The sequence below is a fragment of the Eschrichtius robustus genome, chromosome 1, assembly GCF_028021215.1.
Source record: "Eschrichtius robustus isolate mEscRob2 chromosome 1, mEscRob2.pri, whole genome shotgun sequence".
Taxonomy (NCBI): Eukaryota; Metazoa; Chordata; class Mammalia; order Artiodactyla; family Eschrichtiidae; genus Eschrichtius; species Eschrichtius robustus.
The window spans coordinates 45505237-45532653 of NC_090824.1; the positions used below are offsets into that span (position 1 = coordinate 45505237).

The window sequence follows — 27417 nt, forward strand, 5'->3', positions numbered from 1 at the left end:
TAAATGGTAGAATGGAGGTTACCATAGTAAAAGCTAAAATCACAAGCATAAACATAAACCTATAGCCAATTTTATTAGAATTGAGACATATACTAACTCATTAAACAATTTCATCACTTTACCAGCAGACATGTCACTGTAACTAAGCAATAAATCCAAATACTATTCTTTCCTTTGTGCATCCTTAGAAGGTATCAGATGGCTTGATTTATTTTCCGATGTAAAATCCTAAATCTGTTTAATGCATACAAACACATACACATTTTTATAAACACTCACTACTGAGACCTTCTTAAACCCACAAAAAAAAAAAAAAAAAGGGGGTCTTCCCTGGTGGCGCAGTGGTTAAGAATCTGCCTGCCAATGCAGGGCACATGGGTTCGAGCCCTGGTCTGGGAAGATCCCACATGCCGCGGAGCAACTAGGCCCGTGAGCCACAACTACTGAGCCTGCGCGTCTGGAGCCTATGCTCCGCAACAAGAGAGGCCGCGACAGTAAGAGGCCCGCGCACCGCCATGAAGAGTGGCCCCCGCTTGCCGCAACTAGAGGAAGCCCTTGCACAGAAACGAAGACCCAACACAGCCAAAAATAAATAAATAAATTAATTAATTAATTAAAAAAAAAAAGTTAGATGAGATGGTATTTCCGTCCATGATTTAGCTTAATCCTAAGAATATTCCTCCAGGATTCTGTCCAAAATCTAGCAATATACCTACATTTGGTTAATGCACCAGTTCAAGATACCTTTCATTTTAAAGTTACTTTATAACACCAATCCACTAAAAAACAGAAACTAAAAACGGATTTTATAGTCTAAGGTATAAAATCACTCATTATCAAAGTGTCAGTTCTCCCTCCTCAAAAGATTAAGTATGCAGGGGCTTCCCCGGTGGTGCAGTGGTTAAGGATCCGCCTGCCAATGCAGGGGACACAGGTTCAAGCCCTGGTCCGGGAAGATCCCACATGCCGCGGAGCAACTAAGCCCGGGCACCACAACTACTGAGCCTGTGCTCTAGGGCCCGTGTGCCACAACTACTGAGCCCGAGTGTCATAGCTACTGAAGCCCGTGTGCCTAGAACCCGTGCTCCGCAACAAGAGAAGCCACCGCAATGAGAAGCCCGCGTGCCGCAACGAAGAGTAGCCCCCGCTCACCGCAACTAGAGAAAGCCTGCACGCAGCAACAAAGACCCAATGCAGCCAAAATAAATAGATAAATAAATAAAATAAATGTATAAAAAAAAAAGATTAAGTATGCAGTTTTATAATGACAAAGTATACATTAACCTCGAAAGAAAGTCACAACAGTTGAATTTAATATATGCCAAAGCCCTCATTTCAGATGCTACCCTAACCCCATATCTAGTATGACAGGAGGGAGTAACAATCTGTGGTAGCAAACCCCCACAAAATTCTCTGTGCTGGTAGAAATAATCAGTAAAGAGAATCTGTCCTTCAACACCTACTGCGGGTGTTTATCAGACTCCTGGAAAGTGGCATGAAAGTTTTGTTTATCACAAGGAAACAGAGAAGTTTAGAAACATGGGACTTGCTCATTGGTTTATTCTAGAATCACTGATGGAGACCAGAGTAATAAACAAAACTCTCCAAGGCTAAAAGCAAATGCAATTTGCCCAATTTTGTACAGATACAAAGCTCAATTTTGTAAGCTAAAGAGAGACAAGTTCTGAGAACTAAGGAAGGCAATCATAATAAACACACTTATTTTAAGTCTCCTAAACCTCTGCAGTATAAATACAACTCCTGGCAACACCAACAAAATGCAATATTTCAGTTCCTAGCTTTTAAAGAAAAAATAGAAAAGTGTTTCAAGTTAGGGTGTTTAAATACATTTTGATAAAAGCTCCTTAAAGTATGCCTTTCCAAAATAACTAACAATCATTACTGAACACTTAGTATTTTCCAAGACTTAAACAAGCTCCAAACAACAAGTAAATTAGATAAGCATCATCCAAGCCCTCCTGTGGTGCTGACATTCTAACAGGGAAGACAGAAAAATAGTTATAAAACAAATAAGAGCTAAAACTATAAAACCTTTAAGTGTTCATTACCTTGGATTAGGCAATGGTTTCTTAGATATGACACAAGAAGTATAAGCAACAGAAGAAAAAATAGACTCCACCAAAATTTAGAACTTTTAATTTTAACTATCAAGAAAGTAAAAACATAACCTCCCAGAATGGGAGAAAATACTTGCAGCAAATAATGTCTGATAAAGGATTTGTACCTAGAATATAATGAATTCTTGTAACTCAATAAAATACAAAGAAATACAAATAATACAAAGAGATAACTCAATTTAAAATGAGGAAAGGACATTCTCCAAAGAAGATATACTAATGGCAATAAACATATGAAAAGATGCTCAACATAATTAGTCATCCGGGAAATGCAAATCAAAACCACTTCACACCCACTTAAGGATGGCTAGAATCAAAAAGAGATAATAATTGTTGGCAAGAATATGGCGAAGCTGGAACTGTCATACACTCGGGTTGGAAATGTAAAATATGCAGCAGCCATGGAGAACAGTTTGGCAGTTCTTCAAAAGACTAAACAGAGAGAGTTACCACATGATCCAGCAATTCCACTCTTAGTTATGTACTCTAGAGAAATGAAAACATGTATCTACACAAAACTTGTACATGGATGTTCATAACAGCATTATTCATAATAGCCAAAAAGTAGAAATAACCTAAATGTCCATCAATTGATGAATAAATAAATAGTGTATATTCATGTAGTGAAATACTATTCAGCCATAAAAAGGAATGAAGTACTGATATGTACTACATGGATGAACCTTGAAAACATTACAGTAAGTGAAAGAAGCCAGACACAAAAGACCACATAATGTATGATTCTATTTAGAAGAAATGTCCAGAATAAGCAAATCTAGAGAGACAGAAAGTAGATTTAGTGGTTGCTAGTAGCTGGAGGGATGGGGGAAATGCGTGTGACTGCTAATGAGTATAGGGATTCTTTTTAGTATCTTCATGATAGCAGGGAGTACTCTCATGACTTGAATCAAATGTTCTAAAATTGATTTTGGTGATGATTACAACTCTGTGAATAGCACAGAACTGTACACTCTATATGGGTTAATTGTGTGGTATGTGAATTATGTTTCAATAAAGCTGTTACTTTTAAAAAACAGGGTATTAAGGAAACATATAAAAGGAATCTTAACCTAATCTGGAGAATCAGGAGAGTTTAGTGAAGACCTGGATGCATAAGCGTTTTAAAACATAAAAGTGCATGGCACGTCTGAATGGCTACTAGTAGCTAAGAGAATTTAAGAATGGCTGGAGTACAGTGAATAAGTGGAAGAGATAGTAATAATGTAGCTTGCATTTACTGAACCTTTACCTATGTGCCAGGCACTTCTTACTCCAAACCCTTAATTATTATGTTTAATCCTAACAACTCTTTGAGGTATAGACAGTTACTATCCTCATTTTACAGATAAGGAAACTGAGGCATACTGGAGGAAAGTAACTTGCCCAAGGTCACAGCAAGTGGTGCTATCATGACTTGAACCAAAAGCATTCTGGCCCCAAAGCCCCCCACACTCTAACACTTAAAAACCTACCCCTTCCTGGAAATTGCCTATCAATTAATTACAACTGACCTAGTTTTATATATTCAATCCTGTACAGTAAGCAGATATATTATACATTTATACACAAGTTTCTTTGGTTGAGCACTAGGTGAAGTACTCAACTTGGGTTTAGAGACCTTGTTTTATAACACTTTTAACCTTTAAACTCTGGAGTCACACTCAGCAAGACAGGTTGATCACTTATTAGCAGCTCTGAGAATTAAGACTTCCTGAAAGACGTGTTTCACACAACTTAGGAGGCATTTATTCATTATATTATTAATATTATCACTATTTCATTTATGTGTATAAACCAGTAAAGTAGAATGTGGTTAGAATTTGTTAGTATTTGTGTAAGAAAGTAGATCAAGCTTAGGTTTCTAGTGTGAACATCTGCGTGGACAATAGTCCCTATGACTATGAGATATCAAAGTCAAAATGAATTAACATGCAGCTGGATCTGTGGACCTGGTCCTCAGAAGAACTGGACCAAGGAGATAAATTTGGAAGTTTGGGCATACAGCATGGTAACTCAAGCCATGATAATAGATTAAATACCTAAGGAGAAAGCACAGACAGAGAAAAGGTCTTAAAATATTGGTTTTTAAATTTCATAAGCATCACAATCACCTGGAGGGCTTGTTAAAACACAGATGGTTGGATCCCATCCCCAGAGTTTCTGACTCAGTAGGTCTGGGTGGGACCTGAGAATTTTCATTTCTAACAAGTTGATGTTGATGTTGCAAATCTGGGGAGCCACACTCGGAGAACCAATGACCTACAGCAAAGCCCTACAAAACTCTGATAGTTAGGATAGGAAACTTACAAAAGAGACCAAGAAGAGGCCACAGTAAGGTAGGAGAAATACTACTCCAATTAAATTATTTTTACCAAGGTCACCAGCAGCCTCCTAGCTGATAATCCAGTGGAAACTTATGACTCCTTAAAACTAATTCAATTCTACTTGCAACAAAAATGTATGGAGCACCTACCGTATGCTACGCAAGTCTGTCCCCTATAACTTGACCCTATCTTCTCCCTTGGCTTCCGAAATATCACTCACTCCCTTGTTGCTACTTCTTTTTTGAACACTTGTTCTCTGGTTCCTCTCCGTCCGCCCACTCAAAACATCTCAAGGTTCCCCAGAATTCTGGGTCTTCTCTTCTACATGCAAGCTCTCCCAAGGCAGTTTCACCTAATCCCCTAACTTTGAGTACCATCTAGCTGCCAATAATTCTCCCACACCTCATCTTTAGAACTGACTTTGCCTCTGGGCTTCAGATCCTATTTCCAACTGCCAACCCAACCACATATTTACAAACTAAGCCTCTTTCTTTCCATATTATCTCTTCAATAAGCACAACTATCCACCCAGAGGCCCAAGCCAGAAATCTGTGAATCTTCCTAGAGCAATCGTTCTCACCTTAGCAGCATATTAGAACTTCCCAAAGAGTTAAAAAAAAAACCTCACTCATGGGTCTAGTAATAATATGACAACAATAATCCTGTTCTATGTCCTTAACACACATGCATGTAAAGTGCCTAGCAAAAAATGCTTGTGAGCACTCAGGAAAAGGGAGCTATCTCTGTAAACACTTAAAATTTCAGCTCTTCTGAAGTCTCTTCTTAAGTTTCTGATCAGAATCAACATTTGTTTAAGCTGTTTCATTAACAAAAAACCAAACAAATGAAAAAATTTGTTTATAAGCCCCTCTAAGGTAAACTTTAAAAACTTAGGTTCAAATTCATATTCCTACTTTTTTCAAATATCCTTTGGTATACAGATCCTTATAGTTAATTTATAAAGGGAAGAGTAAAAGTTGTTAATTATATCACTTGAATCATAGATTTCTAGTTAAAATTTGGCCCATGGATAAGAGACAACACAAAACAGTGAGAGGAGTCTATTGTTCATAGAGCCATTCACACAGACACTTATTTTCCCTATAAACGGGAGAAAAAAAGAGACACCAATATAGTCAAACAAGCTAATAGGAGAAGCCCATTATATACAATACAAGGTTACTTAAAAGTGTTTGCAAATGAGACATTCAACTCCACAGTGATATCAAAGCTCCTCTTTGGTGTTACTTTGTATTTTGAGTATTTTCAAAAGAGAATGACGAAGATTTAACACAGCCGCTATCTTCCAAAGTATAATGTTTTGTTTGTGCCCCTTGTCCAATGATGTTAGCAAATCTACTTTTTCTTGAAAAGATGTGCAGGAATGGGCAAATGGTAAGTCAGTAAGTTCATTTAAGGCCGCAAAATTCTGCCACTTTCACCCAAGATAGCCAGTTTCTTATAACTTTAGCAATAACAGGAGAGCTCACAAATAGCCTGGAATATGACAGAAAACCAAAGAATAAAATCTACCAAAAATTTCGACTGGAATAAAGGGTAAGGGTTATTTTCCTTTGACTGTTGTTTGCTTTAGCTGAACAAATCAGCAGTACATCTGTGTTACAAATGAATTAGAATTAAGCTATATATTTTAAAAATAAAATGTGTATGCAAATACCACCAGAGTATATAAACACACTAAAAAACCATCCTTTTCAAAAAAAATTCACTGCCTGGTAAGTGGAGAGGGACTTAAAAGTTGTTAACTGAAATGGAATCAATGGAAATAAGCTTTATTTACATTTGGATGGTGGAAGCAGAGGCGGTTTGAACCCCCTTTTTTAATAAAAACTCTATGTACGAAGTAACCATATTTCCAAATAGGAGGGAAACACAGGTATTGATTAGATTATGAAAACCTAACGTGGGTGAGGAATGAGAAAAGAAGAAATTTAAAGGCTTTTTCCCAGTTTTATTTTTCTAGATTTGGGAAAATCTTTAATTTTTACATTTTATAAATGAACAAAATGTGTATATAATCTAAAGGTTACCTATTTTCAATATGATATTTTTTTTCCCTCTGAGATTTTAATGGCAGCCTCATTCTTAAGAACTGTTGGGGGATTCCCTGGTGGTGCAGTGGTTAAGAATCTGCCTGTCAATGCAAGGGACACGGGTTCGAGCCCTGGCCCGGGGAGATCCCACATGCCGTGGAGCAACAAAGCCCGTGCGCCACAACTACTGAGCCTGAGCTCTAGAGCCCGCAAGCCACAACTACTGAGCCACATGCCACAACTACTGAAGCCTGCGCTCCTAGAGCCCGTGCTCCGCAACAAGAGAAGCCACGATAATGAGAAGCCCTCGCACCGCAACAAAGAGCTCCCCGCTCACCGCAACTAGAGAAAGCCCGCGCACAGCAACAAAGATCCAACACAGCCATAAATAAATAAATAAATAAATGATTTATTAAAATAAAAAAAAAAAAGAACTGTTGGGTTCAATCAGTGGGGAAAAAATTAGTCCCTTTTATTATTTTAATTTACTTTTTGCACAGTCAGCTTTAATATTAGGATGTGATCATTTGGGGTGCCTTTTTAAAACACAGCCTTTCATACAGCTATAGTGTTTTTTTTAATTGAGGTATAGTTGATATACAATTATTATGTAAGTTTCAGGTGTACCAATATATTTTTATAACCCATCCCCTAAGAGATCACACAGCCTGAACCTCTCCAGTGGTAGGGAAGTCATTCCATGAGCAACGATTGTTCAACTTCAGAGAGCTTTGCCAAAGGACTAACAGCATGCTTTTCAAACTTAAAGTTTGAAAAACCTAAATGCAAAATGAGGAAGTTTATTTATTTCATACCATCATAGTATTAGACCCTGGTACATTCATAGTCCCAAGTTCATGGGGGTATATGAGATACATCTCAAATGTTTTTCAGCAGATCACCAATGCCAGGTGAACAGTTATGCCAGGTGACATAATCAAGTACTTTTCTCAAGAGTCCACCTGGGTGAGCTGTTCGCCCTGTGTCCTGGGTGGGAGACAGTGTGATACGGAGAGAGCAGAGGTAAGGGTCCAGCCACTGAGTCCTCTGTGCTCAATTTCTGGGATGTGCCTGCTCACATCCTCTTCCCAACACCCCGTTGTCCTCTGTTTACAAAAGAATTCATGATGCACCTCTTCCCTTCCCAAGCCCCATTTCACCCACCCACACCAAAAAGGAGCAAGACCTCCTGTTTGAAGACAAGATTGAGGATCCCCTCTCAGCCTCAAGGCTTGCTTTTTGTGTCCCGATAGAATCATTTACTCAATTAACAAAGTCTGTCGACTCAGCGCCTACTACGTGCTGCTATGGGTTCTCAGGACTGTTAGTTGTTCCGAATAGTGGGCATCACCCAGCAGCCTCCCAAAGGGAACAAGTTTTGTCTGAGGAAGCATCTGGAAGTGAGCTTCCAGTTCCACTCTGCCACGCCCTGTGTGGACCTGAGGAATTCCTCTCCCTCTCTAAAAATGTCCACCTGGATTCCCAGTAGGGAAAGGAACCATTAGAGTTGCAATAGCAACCCAGCAAAAACTTGTTGATTCAACTCACTTATAAATTTATTTACTATTATAAATGGATCTCAAAACAAACTGCTAAAATTTAAGGAACTGAGAACTGTTTCATTTTTGTTATTCTCTTCTGTCTATTCTATAGTGTCAGAACAACCCAGGCCACTGTGGGTACCTTCTACTCCAGGCAATGAATGCACAATGTGCTTGACTATTACTTAAGACTCCACACTCAGCTCCTATGTGCTCAACAGACCACTCACTATAGTTCAGAAAGAAAATACCTCTGATCCACTTGGACACAGAACAACGAGGGGCTTCCATCAGTCTAGTGAGACAACTCCTCTTTACATTAGCCCTATAGGATCCACATGAATGACAGTCTTCAAGAGGGACTGAAATTGTCTCTCTCTTTACTACCCTTGTACCCAGGCTTTCTCTTCTCTAAGGACACATTTCTTCTCAGGCAGTAACTTGGTCCTAGCAAACATGGCTTCCTGCCCTTCACACTTACAACACTTGTCTGAACCTGCTGGATTCACAATACCCTTAGCCCTCTTTCACAAATATGTTTATTTTTATTGGGGAGTGGGAGTGGAAAGATGAGGGAGAAGGAAATTAAGGGGATAAGGAAAAAACAAAACATGTTCCCATGGCTCCAAAACTTCCAGAAACTTTACAACTACAGAAATAGAAAGGGGATTCAAATTCTTCCCTTCCCAACAGCTCCCCACAGGCTAACGCCTACGAAACTAGAGACTCCAATCCTAGTTTATCTCCATGTTGGGGGGCACAGGGGGGTGTTGTCCCAGCTATCAAATTCTAATTTTTAAAACCTGGTAAAAGTTAGTAAATTATGATATCATAGCCTTAGATACAGTAAATTACTTAAATAACACCACACACACACAAATTTTTAAGCAAAATATCACCTCACTTCTAGTAAAGCCTGGACTCTAAGAATAACCATTTCTTAGTTCTATGGCCTTGGCAAGTCACTACTTCTGATATTTCAGAGTTGTGGTGAGGATTAGATCACTCAGCACAATACCCAGTTGATACTATAATCATGCAGATAGGTGTTGTCTACTTTGTTCAAAGCAAACCAAAACAAGTGCTCACTCTAGTATAATTATTTTTCAACAGCTGGAGCAATTCCTGTAATGATGATAACACATAAATTTTATCGAAAAGAATGAGCAGCCTGTGCTTAAAAGAGGGGGAGGGTCTTAAAGAACTCTAGAAATTAATACGCATTAAAATATTTTTTATCTGTTTTAACTAGGTTGTTCTATTGTATGAGAATAATGTAGGCCATGTGGATACCTTCTACTCCAGCCAATGAATGCACAATGTCCTTGACTATTTCTTACACTCCACTCTGATCCAATATATTTGTTTTCAGAGTTGTTCTAGAACAGGAACATAAAACTACCTGCTTAAATTAAGGAACACTAGGAGCAAACAGTGGTGGCAAGATTTACTTGCCTCAGAATCCCTTCACAAGCTGACAACTATTAGCCCCTTTACTATTTCATTATTCACCAGAAAAAGGAAACAGATTTAGTTCAAATCACAGGCAAGTCCCTTATACTTGGACATATTTGCCCAAAGACTATTAGATTGGATTTAGAAAGAACCTTGCCAACCAAGGGAAAACAATTTCTTATCCTTTAATCAATTCTTCTCTAAACCCAGGAAACACCATACAATTTGTTTCCCATATTTAGTAAGTAACCACTTAGCCCTACTTTCTTTTTTTAAAAATTTTATTTATTTATTTATTTTTGGCTGCATTGGGTCTTCGTTGCCGTGCACAGGCTTTCTCTCTAGTTGCGGCGAGCGGGGGCTACTCTTCGTTGCGGTGCACGGGCTTCTCACTGCAGTGGCTTCTCTTGCGGCAGAGCACGGGCTCTAGAGCACAGGCTCAGTAGTTGTGGCACACGGGCTTAGTTGCTCTGCGGCGTGTGGGATCTTCCTGGATCAGGGCTCGAACCCGTGTCCCCTGCATTGGCAAGCGGATTCTTAACCACTGCACCACCAGGGAAGTCCCTGCACTACTTTCTAATTATAAAGCCTACTCTAGTCACAGAGTATTCAGACCCACGTCTAGCTATGAGAAAAATAACAACTAAAGGGAGTTTCCTTGAGAACACTCCGCTATCTCTATACTTTCTCCCAAACAAAATACTACGGAATCACTTGATGTGAGCAAAGGCATTTACATTTCTATCCTATTAACTAGCCTAACATCATACAAATTTCCTACATGATCAAGCAGAGGCAAATTAACAGATGGTCATTATCCCAGGTCCAAATGTCTGATCTAGCTGGTAAACAGAAATAAAATCCAAAAGTCATCTCCAGCTGATGTCCCACAACTCAAACCTAGAAGCTTAGTTGGAATACTCTTACCAGTAAATTGTTTTTAGGTTGGTCTCATGAAAGAAACTATCATTTAAGGAGCCAGAAAGTGTTCCCCTATTTTTGTTCTCATTAGACTTTCTGCATATAACTTTGTAACCAGCTTGCTCTTGTGCAGCTAGAGCTACATCTACATCTTCTGGCCAGTCAGCTTGCTTGGTCCCTGGCTTCCCATGGCCCCCCCTGCTGCTTGTCTTCCCAGTAATCCAATCACTGTTCTTCCTGTACACCTAAAACTGATCTAATGCCTATCTTCTGAACTGTACTGTCAGACAGCAAAACCACTGGGGAGGGAGCTGAGGTGGGGGGGAGAGACCACAAGAAATAGTAGTGGACTATGGGTACATGTGGCATAACTCACCTGTTCTAACCAGCAGTTCCACAACCTGTCCTGACCAAGTGACTCAGATTGTACACCCTGGCTCACTCTAGCAGACCTGTTCTTGACCCACCCTAACCCTTTAAACTGGGTATGGTTTCCCTGGCCACCCATCTTGTACCCAAAATATTCTACTTAAGCAGAAGAGTCTCATGGTTAATTATGGCCATGCTTATAGAAAAGGAAGCTAACATTCAAGTATCTCTTCCACACTTTGTACTGTGCTAGGAGCTTTCTCACTCAAGACCCACCAAAGCCCACTGATATAAATATTGCCCTCATTTTACATGAAGAAACCACAGAACTCCACTATCTTCATATTTGAGAAAATAAAGCTAACTGTATCAGATATTGAATAATGTTAATAAAGATTCTTTTTAATGTTTCCCTTAACGGGGTTACTTTTCATGTTGTTCACTGTGTGAAGAGTAGTCCACTGCAGTGCCAAGGAATCTAGCTTAAACAATTTCTAATTAGCTACCACCTCACCTTAAAAATTCTGCTTCGCCAAAAAGAAAATGCCAGATCTTAAACGGCATCATATACTTATACACTATTTAAATTAAATTCTAATGGCCATACTACCCAAAGCAATCTACAGATTTAATGTGATCCCTATCAAATTACCCATGACATTTTTCAAATAACTAGAACAAATAATCCTAAAATTTATATGGAACTACAAAAGACCCAGAATTGCCAAAGCAATCCTGAAGAAAAAGAACAAAGCTAAAGGCATAAACCTCCCAGACTTCAGACAATACCACAAAGCTACAGTAATCAAAACAGTGTGGTATTGGCATGAAAACAGACATATGGATCAATGGAACAGAATAGAGTCCAGAAATAAACCCACACACCTACGGTCAATTATTTTTGACAAAGGAGGCGAGACTATACACTGGAGAAAAGACAGTCTCTTCAGCAAGTTGTGTTGGGAAAGCTAGACAGCTGCATGTAAATCAATGAAATTAGAACAATTCCTCACACCATACACAAACTCACAATGGCTTAAAGACTTAAATATAAGATAGGACACCATAAAACTCCTAGAAGAGACCACAGGCAAAACATTCTCTGACACAAATCACAGCAATATTTTCTTAGCTCACTCTCCCAAGGCAATGGAAATAAAAACAAAAATAAACAAATGGGACCTAATCAAACTTACAAGCTTTTGCACATCAAAGGAATCCATAAACAAAACAAAAAGACAACCTACAGATTGGGAGAAAATATTTGCAAGTGATGCGACTGACAAGGGCCTAATTTCCAAAATACACAAACAGCTCATACAACTCGGTAACAAAAAAACAAACAACCCAATCAAAAAATTACACTTCTGGGACGTCCCTGGTGGTGCAGTGGTTAAGAACCCACCTGCCAATGCAGGGGACACGGGTTCGAGCCCTGGTCCGGGAAGATCCCACATGCCGCAGAGCATCTAAGCCCGTGCACCACAACTACTGAGCCTGTGCTCTAGAGCCCGCGAGCCACAATTACTGAGCCTGCAAGCCACAACTACTGAAGCCCACGTGCCTAGAGCCCGTGCTCCACAGCAAGAGAAGCCACTGCAACAAGGAGCACACACAGCGCAACGAAGAGGGGCCCCCACTCACTGCCAACTAGAGAAAGCCCACGCGCAGCAACAAAGACCCAATACAGCCAAAAATAAATAAATAAACAAATTTTTAAAAATAAAGTTTATCATGGATTCTTTAAAAATAAAAAGACATTTCTCTGAAGAAGACTTACAGATGGCCAACAGGAACATGAAAAGATGCTCAACATCACTAATTATTAGAGAAATGCAAATCAAGGTATCACCTCACACCAGTCAGAATAGCCATCATTAAAAACTCCACAAACAATAAATGCTGGAGAGGGTGTGGAGAAAAGGGAACCCTCCTACACGGTTGGTGGAAATGTAAATTGGTGCAGCCACTATGGAGAACAGTATGGAGGTTTCTTAAAAAACTAGAGTTACCATGTGATTCAGCAATCCTACTCCTGGGCATATATCCGGAGAAAATTATAATTCAAAAACATACATGCACCTCAATGTTCACAGCAGTGCTATTAACAATAGCCAAGACATGGAAGCAACCTAAATGTCCATCCACAGATGGATAAAGAAGATGTGGTACACCTACACACACCCCACACACACACAATGGAATACTACTGAGCCATAAAAAAGAATGAAATAATGCCATCTGCAGCAATGTGGATAGACCCAGAGATTATTATACTAAGTGTAGTAAGTCAGACAGAGAAAGACAAATATCATATGATATCACTTACATGTGAGCTCTAAAATATGATACAAATAAACTTATTTACAAAACAGAAACAGACTCACAGACATAGAAAACAAATTTATGGTTACCAAAGGGGAAAGGGGAGAGGGATAAATTAGGAGTTTGGGATTAGCAGATACAAACCACTACATATAAAATAGAGAAACAACGAGGTCCTACTGTATAGTACAGGAAACTATGTTCAATATCTTGTAATAACCTAAAATGGAAAAGAATATAAAAAAGAATATATATGTATAACTGAATCACTTTGCTGTACACCAGAAACTAACACAACATTGTAAATCAACTATACTTCAATAAAATATAAAAAAATTTTAGGGACTTCCCTGGTGGTCCAGTGGTTAAGAATCCACCTTCCAATGCAGGGGACGCGGGTTCGATCCCTGGTCGGGGAACTAAGATCCCACATGTCGCAGGGCAACTAAGCCCGTGCACCGCAACTACTGAGCCCGCGTGCTCTGGAGCCCACACACCACAACAAAAGATCCCGCATGCCGCAACGAAGATCCCACGTGTCACAACTAAGACCCAATGCAGCCAAATAAAACAAACAACAACAAAATTAAAAATAAATTTTAAAAAAATCAAATTCTAAAATGTACAAATTAGTAATCTTTATATCTTCAGAATTACTAGTATATTTAGTATGCTTACTGGTGATATAACAGCTTAATAAAAACATATCATTCACTCTACACACAATAATTGCTTCTGGGGAAGACACCTAAAGGTACACTGTGAGAAAATGACTGACTTTTCAATATATACCCTTTTGTACCATTTTAAACCTTTATCATTTGCATGTATTATATATTCTATAAGGAAGTATGCCTCCAGATTCAATCACCAATTTACAGGAGATACAGAGGACATAAGAACATGTTAATTAAGCTAAGCCCTAGGGATAGAGTCATTAAAATCCAGACTCTGAGAAACTCTAAAGGACATAAAACCTGATTTCTTTAATAAACAGATTTCAAGGGAGAGAGAAAATAAGAGAGGCAGCAAGGGGAACCTCTAGATTAAAAGGGACTTAAAAGTCATTACCAACCAACTGCAAATTAGGGACTTTATATGGATACTGATTCAAACTATGATATCTGAGACAACCAGACATTTTAACACTGGATATCTGATGATATTAAGGAACTTAAGGGGGGTGAGATAGATAGATAGATAGATAGATAGACTTTTTTTTTTAAAGAGTCCTTATCTTTTAAAGATGCACTAGACTCCAAATGAAATGATACCTGGGATTTGCTTGAAAATAATCCAGGAGGAAGAAGAGGGGGAATAAATGAAACAAAATTAGGCATGATTTGATTACTGTCAAAGCTGGGTGATCGGTACATGGGGCTTTACTAATGCATTTCATCTACTTTTATGTGATTAAAATTTTCCATAACAAGTTAGAAAGTCAAATATTTGCAAGATGCAAATATTTTTATGTAAATGAAAACCAAGTCTAAAAATGATACCACATATAACTTGAACATATCTGGGTTTTAGATGACATAAAGGAATCTTATGATACTAAGATAGAGAGTAAAATTCAGAAGCCAGGTGTCAGATCAATCTGTTAATTTTGTTAGGTAGGATAATGGTACTGTGGTTATGGGGGAAAATGCATTTTTTAAAGACACATATTGATGTATTTAGGGCTAAAATGACATGATATCTAGAATTTGCTTTAAAAAATTTAATTGGGACAAGAATAAACAAGTCTGGCAAAATATTGAAACTAACTGGTATATATATAGGGGCTCAGTGACTCTACCTCTGTGTGTATTTCCATTTTAAAACGTAAATAATATGATTATAATAACAGTAACAATAATAGATTCTAAGAACTTCCTCCACTGTGTGGGAGAAGGAAAAAAACAAGATAAATAACCCGAACTAAAACATCTTAGTTCAGATAAGGGTCAAGTCTGGGGGGAGGAGGGCAAGAACCACTACACAAGAGTTTTACTGGGACTTCCCTGGTGGCGCAGTGGTTAAGAATCCACCTGCCGGGCTTCCCTGGTGGCACAGTGGTTAAGAATCTGCCAATGCAATGGACACGGGTTCGGGAACCTGTGGGCCGGAAAGATCCCACATGCCGCAGAGCAGCTAAGCCCATGCGCCACAACTACTGAGCCTGAGCTCTAGAGCCCACGTGAGCCCACAACTGAGCCCACGTGCCACAACTACTGAAGCCTGCGTGCCTAGAGCTGGTGTTCCGAAACAAGAGAAGCCATCGTGATGAGAAGCCTGCGTACCACAACAAAGAGTAGCCCCCGCTCTCCGCAGCTAGAGAAAGGCCGCACACAGCAACGAAGACCCAACGCAGCCAAAAAAAAAAAAGGAAGTTTTACTCCTTCAACTCACCTGAATTTTACAAATAGCAGAGGGTATGGTAAGGAAAATCTCACAGTATTCCACCATAATTGGGGCAACACTCGAAGCAAAGAAAAAAAAATTTTTTTTTCAAGAATTATTTCCTCCTGCCAGTCTTGCCCTAGATATCCATTTATAAAGAAACTGTCAATGTTTCTCAAGTTCAAGAAGTAGGATTGTCAGTGAGTGTTTTGTATGGAGACAAAGCTTCCTAATACCCTGAGCACATATGATTCTGATTGTACATAGAGTTTCTGGGCGTGAAAATGGTATTTTTTCATTGCTAGTTTTCTGGCTCCAAAACTACTTTTATCAAGTTATCTTGAGTGAGATTCGTTTTTGGAGGGAAGATGGGGACCTTTGAAAGACTTTTATGAAAACATTTGCCCATATACATCTCAGCACTTCAAGTAATGATACCAATGATACCACTTTGAGGTTCTAAAGAGAAAAACACAATCTAAAATTACTTAATCCCGCCAAAATTTCTGCTGTGGGCAATCACCACCATAATTGTTATTACTGGAAGGGAGAAAAAGAAATTAACACTTTCTGAGATTTTACTAAATGCCACTATTTAATATGCATTTTTAATTAAGTCCTCTTAACAACCTAATAGGTAGGTACTATTATTGTCCAAAAATTACAAATGAGAAAAGCGGGGCACTGAAAGGTTAAGTAACTTGTTAAGTAGCTTCCTATAACTAAGTGACAGAACCAGACTTGAACCCAAACAGTCCGGCTCCAACATCTGGGCTACTCTCTGCTATACTACTCTGTACCCTAACTTTTCACCCTGAAGCGCAGGAAAGATGACCACTTGAACATTTCTAGACCCTTGATCATTGACCCTCTTCACATTCCTGGTTACCTTTGAGATTTTACATTATTAAAAAAACAAAATAAACAAAGGAAACTAACAAAACCAAAAAAACTCTGGCAGGTCCTTCTTTAATGAAATTAAATAGTCTGGAGAGAATTAACGGCAGCTATTACATTAGAACTGACCAAGGCTAATAGGGCCCCCTAACTGCCCACCCTAATGCAAAGCTCACCAGCTGACGAACCCTGTCTAGATACAGAGATCCCAATCAGTTTCATATTGCTTCATTCTTCCATTTGATTGGTTAAATCAGAATCAAACATCTGTAACATGAAAGAGACAAGGAAACAAAAAGTTAAAGAAATGCGACAAAGGAATAAACAATTCATAAAACAGAACTTGTGAAAAGCTCTCTGAGATCCTCAGAAAGGCAAGATGTTGCATTCATAAAGCAAGACAGGAAGCTGTGAAAAGGCAAAAGAGTACAAGAAAAGACTCTTGAAAAAAAAATTTTTTAAAAGGCAGTAGGGACTTCCCTGGTGGCGCAGTGGTTGAGAGTCTGCCTGCCAATGCAGGGGACACGGGTTCGAGCCCTGGTCTGGGAGGATCCCACATGCCGCGGAGCAACTGGGCCCGTGAGCCACAATTACTGAGCCTGCGTGTCTGGAGCCTGTGCTCTGCAACAAGAGAGGCCGCGATAGTGAGAGGCCCGCGCGTCGCGATGAAGAGTGGCCCCTGCTTGCCGCAACTAGAGAAAGCCCTCGCACAGAAATGAAGACCCAACACAGCCAAAAAATAAATAAATACAATTTAAAAAAAAAAAGAAAGGCAGTATAAGGTTTTATATGGTGGAGACAAAACCTAGAAAGCAGAAACAGGAAACAGAGACAAGAAATTAACCGAATGACACACAGCATCAGTCCAGGAGGTCAGTACTTAACTAACAAAAATTCCAAAATGAAAAGAAAAAAAACTTGGAGAGGAAATTTTCAGAGAAATATAAATTTTCCACAGCTAAAAGATTTAATAAACTAATAGATTTATAGAGTCTTCCAATTAATAGGGGGCACTCAGTGCTCAAATGAATAGAGACCCACACCAAGTTATATCACTGGGAAATTTCAGACAAAGACAAAAAAGCCTCCAGAGAAAAGGCAGCTCATCTGCAGAGAAACAAGAATCAAACTGGCCTTCTCCCACGGCAATAGAAATAAAACCAAAAATAAACAAATGGCACCTAATCAAACTTACAAGTTTTTATACAGCAAAGGAAACCATAAATAAAACAAAAAGACAACCTACGGACTGGAGAAAATACTTGCAAATGATGCAACTGACAAGGGCTTAATTTCCAAAAATACAAACAGCTCACACAACTCAATAACAAACAAACAACCCAATCAAAAAATGGGCAGAAGGGCTTCCCTGGTGGTGCAGTGGTTAAGAATCCACCTGCCAACGCAGGGGACACGGGTTCGAGCCCTGGTCCGGGAAGATCCCACATGCCGCGGAGCAACTAAGCCCGTGCACCACAACTACTGAGCCTGCACTCTGGAGCCCGCGAGCCACAACTACTGAGCCTGTGAGCCATAACTACTGAAGCCTGCACACCTACAGCCTGTTCTCTGCAACAAGAAGCCACTGCAACGAGAAGCCCGTGCACTGCAACAAAGAGTAGCCCCCCCTCGCCGCAACTAGAGAAAGCCCATGCACAGCATCAAAGACCCAACACAGCCAAAAATAAATAAAATAAAATAAAATAAATTAATTAAAAAAAAAAAAAGAAAAATGGACAGAAGACCTAAATAGACATTTCTCCAAAAAAGACTTACAGATGGCCAACAAGCACATGAAAAGATGCTCATGATCACTAATTATTAGAGAAATGCAAATCGAAACTACAATGAGGTTCCACCTCACACCGGTTAGAAAGGCCATCACTAAAAAGTCTACAAATAACAAATGCTGGAGAGGGTGTGGAGAAAAGGGAACACGCCTTGCACTGTTGGTGAGAATGTAAATTGGTGCAGCCACTATGGAAAACAGTATGGAGGTTCCTCAAAAAACTAAAAATAGAGTTGCCATATGATCCAGCAATTCCACTCCTGGGCAGATATCCAGACAAAACTATAATTTGAAAATATACATGCACCCCAATGTTAACAGCAGCACTATTTAGAATAGCCAAGACATGGAAACAACCTAAATGTCCATCAACAGAGGAATGGATAAAGAAGATGTAGGGTGTGTGTGTGTCTAGACACACACACACACACACACACACACACACAAATGAAATATTACTCAGCCATTAAGAAGAATGAAATATGAAATAATGCCATTTGCAGCAACGTGGATGGACCTAGGGACTTCCCTGGCAGTCCAGTGGTTAAGACTCTGCACTCCCACTTCCGGGGGTGTGGGTTTGATCCCTGTTCGGGGAACTAAGATCCCGCATGCTGCATGGCGTGGGCAAAAAAAAAAAAGGATGGACCTAGAGATTATCATAATAAGTGAAGTAAGTCAGACAGAGAAAGACAAATACCATATGATATCAGTTTGATGTGGAATCTAAAAAAAAAATGATACAAATGAAATTATTTACATAACAGAAACAGACTCACAGACATAGAAAAGAAACCTATGGTTACCAAAGGGGAAAGGTGGGGGGGAGGGATAAATTAGGAGTTTGGGATGAACATACACACACTACTATATATAAAATAATCAACAAGGACCTACTGTATAGCACAGGGAACTCTACTCAATATTCTGTGATAACCTAAATGGGAAAAGAATCTGAAAAAGAATGGATATATGTATATGTAAAACTGAATCACTTTGCTGTACACCTGAAACTAACACAGCATTGTAAATAAACTATACTCCAATATAAAATAAAAATTAAATTTAAAAAAAGAAAAAGACAAATACCATATGATATCACTTTTATGTGGAATCTAAATTATGACACAAATGAACTTATCTACGAAACAGAAACCAACTCGCAGACATAGAGAACAGACTTGTGGTTGCCAAGGATGGGGGAGAGGTTGGGAATTTGTGATTAGCCGATGCAAACTATTATATATAGAATGGATAGACAACAAGGTCCTACTGTATAGCACAGGGAACTATATTCAATACCCTTGGATAAACCATAATGGAAAAGAATATGAAAAAGAATGTACAGATAGGTATAACTGAATCACTTTGCTGTACAGCAGAAATTAACACAACACTGTAAATCAACCATATTTCAATAAAATAAATTTTTAAAAAAAGAATCAAACTGGCCTAAGACTTATCAATATTGAAGAATACTAGTGAATAATGAAGCAATGCCTTTGAAGTTCTGACAGAAAATTATGTTCAACCTAGAATTCTACTCCCAGCCACACTAACATTCCATTTTAAGAATAAAATAAAAACATTTTCAGACAAGGAATTACTCAATATTTACCTCCCACATATCTTACCTTAGTATGTACCCCAGCAAAACAAGGCAATAAACCAAGAAAGACGACTCTATGCGAAATGAGCACAATGAAGGCAAGTCACAGGATGTTCACTGAGCAGCAGTTCTAAATAAAACAGATTGGAGCAGAAGATACAGGACATCAAGAGAGGGGTAACTATGAAAAAGGGAGATACCAGAAATTTCATTCTATCTTATAGAAAATGAAAAAATTAAGGTCAGTTATAAAAGCTAACAACACCCCCCTCCAAAAATATACAACAGAGAACTCTGATGTGGAGAGGTTGTGGCACCCTGTTTTATCTTTGTAGAACTACCTTCCTTCTCCCCACCCCAACACATGTGCTTTAAATGGGGCGGACTCCACACCCATCTCCATCTGGGCATGTGACCAGGCTCTAACTAATCTATTCTCTCCACCTTGCCATAGCAACTTGTTCAGAAATAAGCACAGAGCCGAGAATCAGTACTGGTGGGGGAGAGAGGTGAAGTAGGAGGTTACTGAAAATAAAGCCAAAGGAGGAAAGCACACAGATACAGTGAGAGACCAGTTCTTCAAAGTAACATTTGAGCACATGGATCCAATCCTATTCTATCCCCCTGGACTCTCAGTTCTGGAAACCAATTTCCTTTCTCACTTAAGTTCTAACTGAACTGGTTTTCTAACACTTATAAGGATCCCTAACCAAAACACTCCTCTTTCAAAGCCAGAAGTCAAAAGACACCACCTATTGTTAATGATATAAAAATAAACATATAGTATTTACTAAGGTGACCAGAGCTAAAAATGATGATATATAACTATTTCAAAAAGAAGGTAGGGAATGGGGTAGTGGTGTTGGGATATAATTCTTCATGGGTCTCTATGTCTTGCAAGCGAGGCGCTGACTGCTCTTTGCTCTGGAATATAATCTCAAGGATGTTCATATATCAAACCACCTTAGAAGACAGAAACTCTTCCTCCAGAGCAAAGAGCCAGCATACTACTGTCTCCCTCTGGAGCAAAGAGCAGGCATGCTTACTGCCCATTATAAAATATTTGCAATCCCTAAACTCAGAGTTTTTCTCCAGTAACGAAACTCATTATGTGAACAGGTGTTATCTGGCCCTCCCCTCAGTGCCCTGTGGGAACTGTGGCTCAGGACACTGGCACAAAGGAATGTTGATACCCTAGCTATGGCTATTGCTGTGAGTAATAAACTCTACTTCATCTCTGACTCTGTCTCCTACCAGAATAGGAGTCTTTACCTTCCACCAGCATCCATGAAACTGTGGCAGGCTAATTTGTTAGCTTCATGTAGAGTAAACTCTCAGATCCTTTCTAATTCCTTTTTTTTTTTGGCTGCGTTTGGTCTTTGTTGCTGCGTGCAGGCTTTCTCTAGTTGTGGCGAGTAGGAGCTACTCTTCGCTGCGGTGCACAGGCTTCTCATCACAGTGGCTTCTCTTTTTGTGGAGCACGGGCTCCAGGCGCGGGCTTCAGTAGTTGCAGCACACAGGCTCAGTAGCTGTGCCCTAGAGCACAGGCTGAGTAGTTGTGGCGCATGAGCTCAGTAGTTGTGGCACAGGGCTTAGTTGTTCTGCAGCATGTGGGATCTTCCTGGACCAGGAATCGAACCCGTGTCCCCTGCATTGGCGGGTGGATTCTTTTTTTTTTAAATTTATTTATTTTATTTTATTTTTTTTATTTATTTAATTTTTTTTGTCTGCATTGGGTCTTCGTTGCTGCACACGGGCTTTTCCCTGGTTGCGGCAAGTGGGGGCTACTCTTCGTTGTGGTGCACAGGATTCTCATTGTGGTGGTTTCTCTTGTCGGGAGCACGGGCTCTAGCTGCACAGGCTTCAGTAGTTGTGGCATGCGGGCTCTAGAGTACAGGTTCAGTAGTTGTGGCACACGGGCTTAGCTGCTCCGCGGCATGTGGGATCTTCCCGGACCAGGGCTCGAACCCATGTCTCCTGCACTGGCAGGCAAATTCTTAACCACTGCGCCACCAGGGAAGTTCCCTTTGTAATTCTTGACAGGTGGTAAATGGGAGCTAAATCTTAACTATCACTCCAGAAAGTCAATAGATAATGCTTAAAATTGACAAATCAAGAAATGGAAGTAGGGCTTCCATGGTGGCGCAGTGGTTAAGAATCCGCCTGCCAATGCGGGGGACACGGGTTCGAGCCCTGGGCCGGGAAGATCCCACACGCCGCAGAGCAACTAAGCCTGTGCGCCACAACTACTGAAGCCTGCGTGCCACAACTACTGAAGCCCATGCGCCTAGAGCCCGTGCTCCGCAACAAGAGAAGCCACCGCAATGAGAAGCCTGCGCACCACAATGAAGAGTAGCCCCTGCTCACCACAACTAGAGAAAGCCCATGAGCAGCAACGAAGACCCAACGCAGCCAAAATTAATTAATTAATTAATTAATTTTTAAAAAGAAATGGAAGTAAAAGCACATTAATATGGGGGATTATCACTAAAAGAATCAAATAGAGAAACAATTGAAGTAGTTCCCTCAGGAAAGGAACTGGGGAGGCATAGGACAAGAGGATTACTGTTTTCACCATAAACTCTTCTGAACCATTACATTTTCCCCCCACCATCATGCATTTGAGAAAGAAGCCTTTCTTGGCTCCTTTAAAGGGGAAAAAAAGAAGTGTACAAGAAAAAAATCTTTTCAGTACTTTCATCCCACTAAAATTGAATGGTAGCATCAAGAAAAGTACCTAATTAAGTATAATGCTCTCATCATAGTTCTGGAAACCTAAAAGGGAAACTCTCTCACCAGTGATCATCTCAAGCCAGAAAACAGTCTTAATGTATCTCCAAAAAAGTATGTCACGTCTTGCTTTGGAGAGGTTTTGTTCAATAAAATGATTCTACTACCTATGTACACAATAGTGTCCTACAACTTCTATGGAAAGCACATTACTGGCTTCAGCATATAAATATGTACCCTTAAGCATAATTTCCTGCAATTACAGATTCTAGGTTACCCTTAAATCACTAGTGTTTTAAAAGTGAAATTAAAATTAATTTATGGGAACAAAGAAGAAATATTCTTATGGCAAAGGGAATAAAATATGCCATCTTACAAGAAAAAAAAAATAGACAGTTAATTAAGGTTCAAAAAGTAATTCACATTAAAGAGTCAGAATTTTCTAATCAAAATTTGAAATTACAAATTATTTTGTATGGTAGGTAGTGCATGACTATTTCCATTTAGTATAATTTTATACAAATTACAGGGAAGTTTTTTCTTAAAAATCCAGAACAGCAAAGCCTACCCACTGTCTACCCCTCTACTCCTCCACTAAATTATACTTCCTATACAGCCACATTATAACTTTTGCCCTCCTGCTGAATCTAATTTTTAGGGGAAATGAAGGAAGAGCATACAAATTCTGCCCCAGAGATAAGCTAAAGTGTTCTTGGGCTAAACTATAAGTCTAAGTAAAAAAGGATCTGGTTAGGAGCTATCTCTGTTTTTATCTAAAATACACTTTATTTAAATTAGCATTGGTTAACTTTAACCTAACATTACTGCTTCAATCACAGTGGTCTCAGTCAATCTACTTAACTCTTGAGAAGCTGGAGCAAATAAAAGATCTCTGTGAAGTTAGAGTTTCACTAAGGTGTTGCTAATTTCTTTTTCACTCCTAGGTGCTCTTCACTAGGAAGGCTTTTTGTGTAGTGAAGTTCCTCTATAGTCAGACTGCGTGGGTTTGAAATCCAGCTCCAACACACTGCCTAGGCAAGCTGCTTAACCTCTAAGCCTCAGTTTTCTTTTTTGGAATTTTTGAATTTTATTTTATTTATTTTTTTATACAGCAGGTTAAGACTCAGTTTTCTGCAAGAATAAAGGGACACAAATACTTTCCTCATACAGTTGTTACCAAGATTTTTTTAAAAATACACATTAAAAAAAAATAAAAAATAAATAAATAAATAAAAATACACATAAAATATGTTTGGCATAAGACCTAGTCAAAAGAAATAAAGAGGGCTTCCCTGGTGGCGCAGTGGTTAAGAATCCACCTGCAATGCAGGGGACACGGGTTCGAGCCCTGGTCTGGGAAGATCCCACATGCCGCGGAGCAACTGGGCCCGTGAGCCACAACTACTGAGCCTGCGCGTCTGGAGCCTGTGCTCTGCAACAAGAGAGGCTGCTATAGTGAGAGGCCCACGCACTGCGATGAAGAGTGGCCCCCGCTCGCCGCAACTAGAGGAAGCCCAAGCACAGAAACGAAGACCCAACACAGCCAAAAATAAATAAATAAATAAAAGATGTACCAAAAATTCAGCTATCTACAGTCTACTTTGGGAAACCTCTAAAAAAAAAAAGAAAGGGAAGAAGACAGCTATTAATATTGTCACTACTTACTTCATGGAAAGCCACCTCCAGTAGGAAAGAGATGTTCCATCTGCACACCGTGGAACACAGAGACTCTTTCTTATTAAATAAACCACCACTGAAGGCTATGGAAAGGAACTTCACTACAAAGATGCTAGAAGCATGAAGCAGATGATGCATTTCAGCAAGCCAAACTCAGTCACTTTTCTACCAAGAGGACAGAGTCCTTAAACTTTGCACAGGTTTGTTTACCTTGGTATCATTATGGAACACAATGGTAGGCAAAAGCAAAACTTTTTAAACAATGGAAGTACTTTTAAATATAACTTTTTAATGTAAATTATTTTATAGCTAGCTTTCTCACATTACTTTCTTTCTGACCTTCATTCATTCAACAAACGTTTGTTGAGCATCTATGAGTCTCTTGGAATACAGTGAACAAACGATCAAAGCCCTCAAGAAACTAACATTTGGTGGTGAGAAAGACAATAAATAATCATAATAAGTAAATTTTATAGTATATGTTTCAAGGAGGTAACTATTATGGGGGAAAAACAGACTAGGGTAAGGGAACTTGGAAGTGCGGGAGGAGAGTGGCGGTTGCCATTTTAAACAGGGTGGTCAGCGTAGGCTTCCTTGAGAAGGTGCTAGTTAAGAAGAGATTTGGAAGAGGTAAGAAAGTTAGGCATGAAGATTTATCTAGGCACAGGTAACAGCCTAAGGCAAGCACCATCACCACGATCTAACAAATAAGCAAAAATGTTGTCTCTTAATAATATCACCTTCTCCCAAGAAAAACCTGTGCTAGCAAAACCAAAAAATATATATATATATATATATTAATTCATTCAACAAATGTTTAGCTAAGGACACAGAAGAGAACATGATATGCACCACTTTCTATTCTAAACTATAAAGACCTCAGCAAGGGGACTGAGGTTAACTACAAAGTTCTGAAGTGTAAGAAATATGTTTTTTTCCTGTTATTTAGCTTATTGGGCCTTCACTTCACTGCTTTTCAAAAAAAGAAAAAAAGGCAGATTTACAGACATCTGTCCTCCAGATAAGGTGGGATGATACTACCTACACTGAAAGTATCTCCAAGTCTCTATTCTTTAAAGCATAGATATTGGTCCCTTAAGTTTCTTCACCTAAAGAGTTGATAATTTCAAAAGTACTAACAATGATATTATATTAACATCTTCTCCCCCTGCCTCCAACAGGCCAAAACATTGCTACTGGGAGTCTAATAATTTTTCTAACACTTTTCCAAGATCCACTTCAACTATAGAAAAAATGTGATCTACCAAGTACAAGGTGCTATATGCCATGCACCATGGTAGCTAAGTAAGAGGTCTCTGCTCTCCAAGACCTCATCATGTGGTATGGAAAAACATATGCATTATATATCTTTTATGCTATTTACTACTTCAAAAGTAAGTATAGCTCATAATACCACTTAGTTGCAAAGAAAAATACTATGAATTTTTTTCCCTCAAATCCCAACCAAAAGGTTATATTTATAGAGTTGAAAACACATTTTACAAACCCTTACACTATAAAAAATTACCATCTTAGCAGAATATATTTTATATCATTTATCTGATCCCACTTAGCAACTAGAGAGTAAAAGCTTAGAAAGTTAAGAGACCCACAACAAGAAATATCATATAAAAGGAACCAAATGGAATATATTTATTGATTACTTTATTTTTCCCCAATTACGTTAACAGATATTTTAAGATCAGTTGAAAACACGTTTCTACATATTAAGGCATGTATGCAAGAGAAAACAGAGGACCAAAAGAAAAAAGAATAGCACACTTTAACTTCATGCCCTAATCTACTTTTTAATTAAGTGCACAAATCCTGAAAAACACTCCTGAAGTATTTATGGCTAGAAGCGTTTCTCTTCTAACCTCAACCATCAGTCTCCTCTTAGGACTGGCCTAAATAAAATGGTAACATGCTGTTATATGCTTCACCCAACTTAGCGTTACATTAGCTGGCTGTGTAGTCCATGTTTTCAAGGTATCGTACATAGAGCAGAAGTACTTTGTCTCTTTCTACTTAATTGGCCTATCAGGCATATTAGAGCTACCCTGTCATCATGTTTTACCAATGAGATTAGCAAATATGAAAACTGTCAGCAAGGATATGAAAAAATAGGTGTACTCTCAAACTGCAAATACTCTTTGACCCAGCAGTTCCACTTCTGGGAATTTATCCCAAAAGACAACCCATGAAGAAAATTATTCGCTACAACATTGTTTCTAATAGGAAAAGATAGCAAGACTCCATTTCTCAACCTCCCTTGCATTCAGATGCGGCTGTGAACTAAGTTCTGGCTAACAAAACATGACTGGAAGTGTCCTGAAGTAGCAGCTTCTAGAAACCTCCCTGTAAAAAGGCTGGCATGTAAACCTTTGCCCCTTCTTGCATCCTGCTGCTCAGAATGGGCTGCAGTAGTTGGAGATCCAGCTAGGTCAATGAGGACAAGGGCAACATGCAGCAGAGCAGTAAGAGCACAGAAAGAATCCAGGCAATCACTGCGGGGCGGTGGCGGGGGGGGGGCGGCTGACGGGCGGGGGACAAGGGGAATGAGGATAGACTAAAGGGCTATCTTGACTGCAGCGTTTGCTTACATAGGTACATCCAAATGTCAAAACTTGTCGAACTATCCATCTGTTTCTGTGAATTTTACTGTAATTATTATGCCTCAAAAAGAGAGAAAGAGAAAAGAGCAATGCCATGAGTGCTATACCAGCCCTAGAACACTTACCTAAACTTTTATAAGAAAAAGAAATACTTCATTGTTTAACCCACTGTTAGTTTAGCTTTTGTATCACTAATACACTCTTCATATGCCAATATGTAAAGAATGAAAAAATCAAGTGAAAAAGGCAAGATAACGTTACATAGAATATGCTACCATTTATTTTTTTTTAATAAATTTTTTTATTTTTTATTTATTTATTATTTTTGGCTGCGTTGGGTCTTTGTTGCTGCGCACGGGCTTTCTCTAGTAGCGAGCGGGGGCTACTCTTCGTTGCAGTGCGCGGGCTTCTCATTGCGGTGGCTTCTCTTGTTGCGGAGCACGGGCTCTAGGCAGGTGGGCTTCAGTAGCTGCGGCTCACGGTCTCTAGAGCACAGGCTCAGTAGTTGTGGCGCACGGGCTTAGCTGATCCGCGGCATGTGGGATCTTCTCGGACCAGGGCTCGAGCCCGTGTCCCCTGCATTGGCAG

At 39.3% G+C, this 27417-nt stretch overlaps 1 protein-coding gene across 6 annotated transcripts in view; it reads right to left on the bottom strand.

Moving 5' to 3' along the window:
• Positions 1 to 27417, bottom strand: part of FBXO34 (F-box protein 34) — an 85108-nt gene that overhangs the window by 45925 nt on the left and 11766 nt on the right. Inside the window, exons 2-3 of one of the 6 annotated variants that reach the window (XM_068545168.1) lie at positions 19833 to 19937; positions 16598 to 16676 (exon numbers count right to left, since the gene is read on the bottom strand). The exons of 2 other annotated variants lie outside the window; for them this stretch is intronic. The gene's annotated coding sequence lies outside the window, so the exon portion shown is untranslated. Of the gene's footprint in view, positions 1 to 16585; positions 16677 to 19832; positions 19938 to 27417 lie in introns of all 6 variants that reach the window. 3 more of the 6 variants (XM_068545148.1, XM_068545178.1, XM_068545158.1) reach the window with 3 other exon arrangements.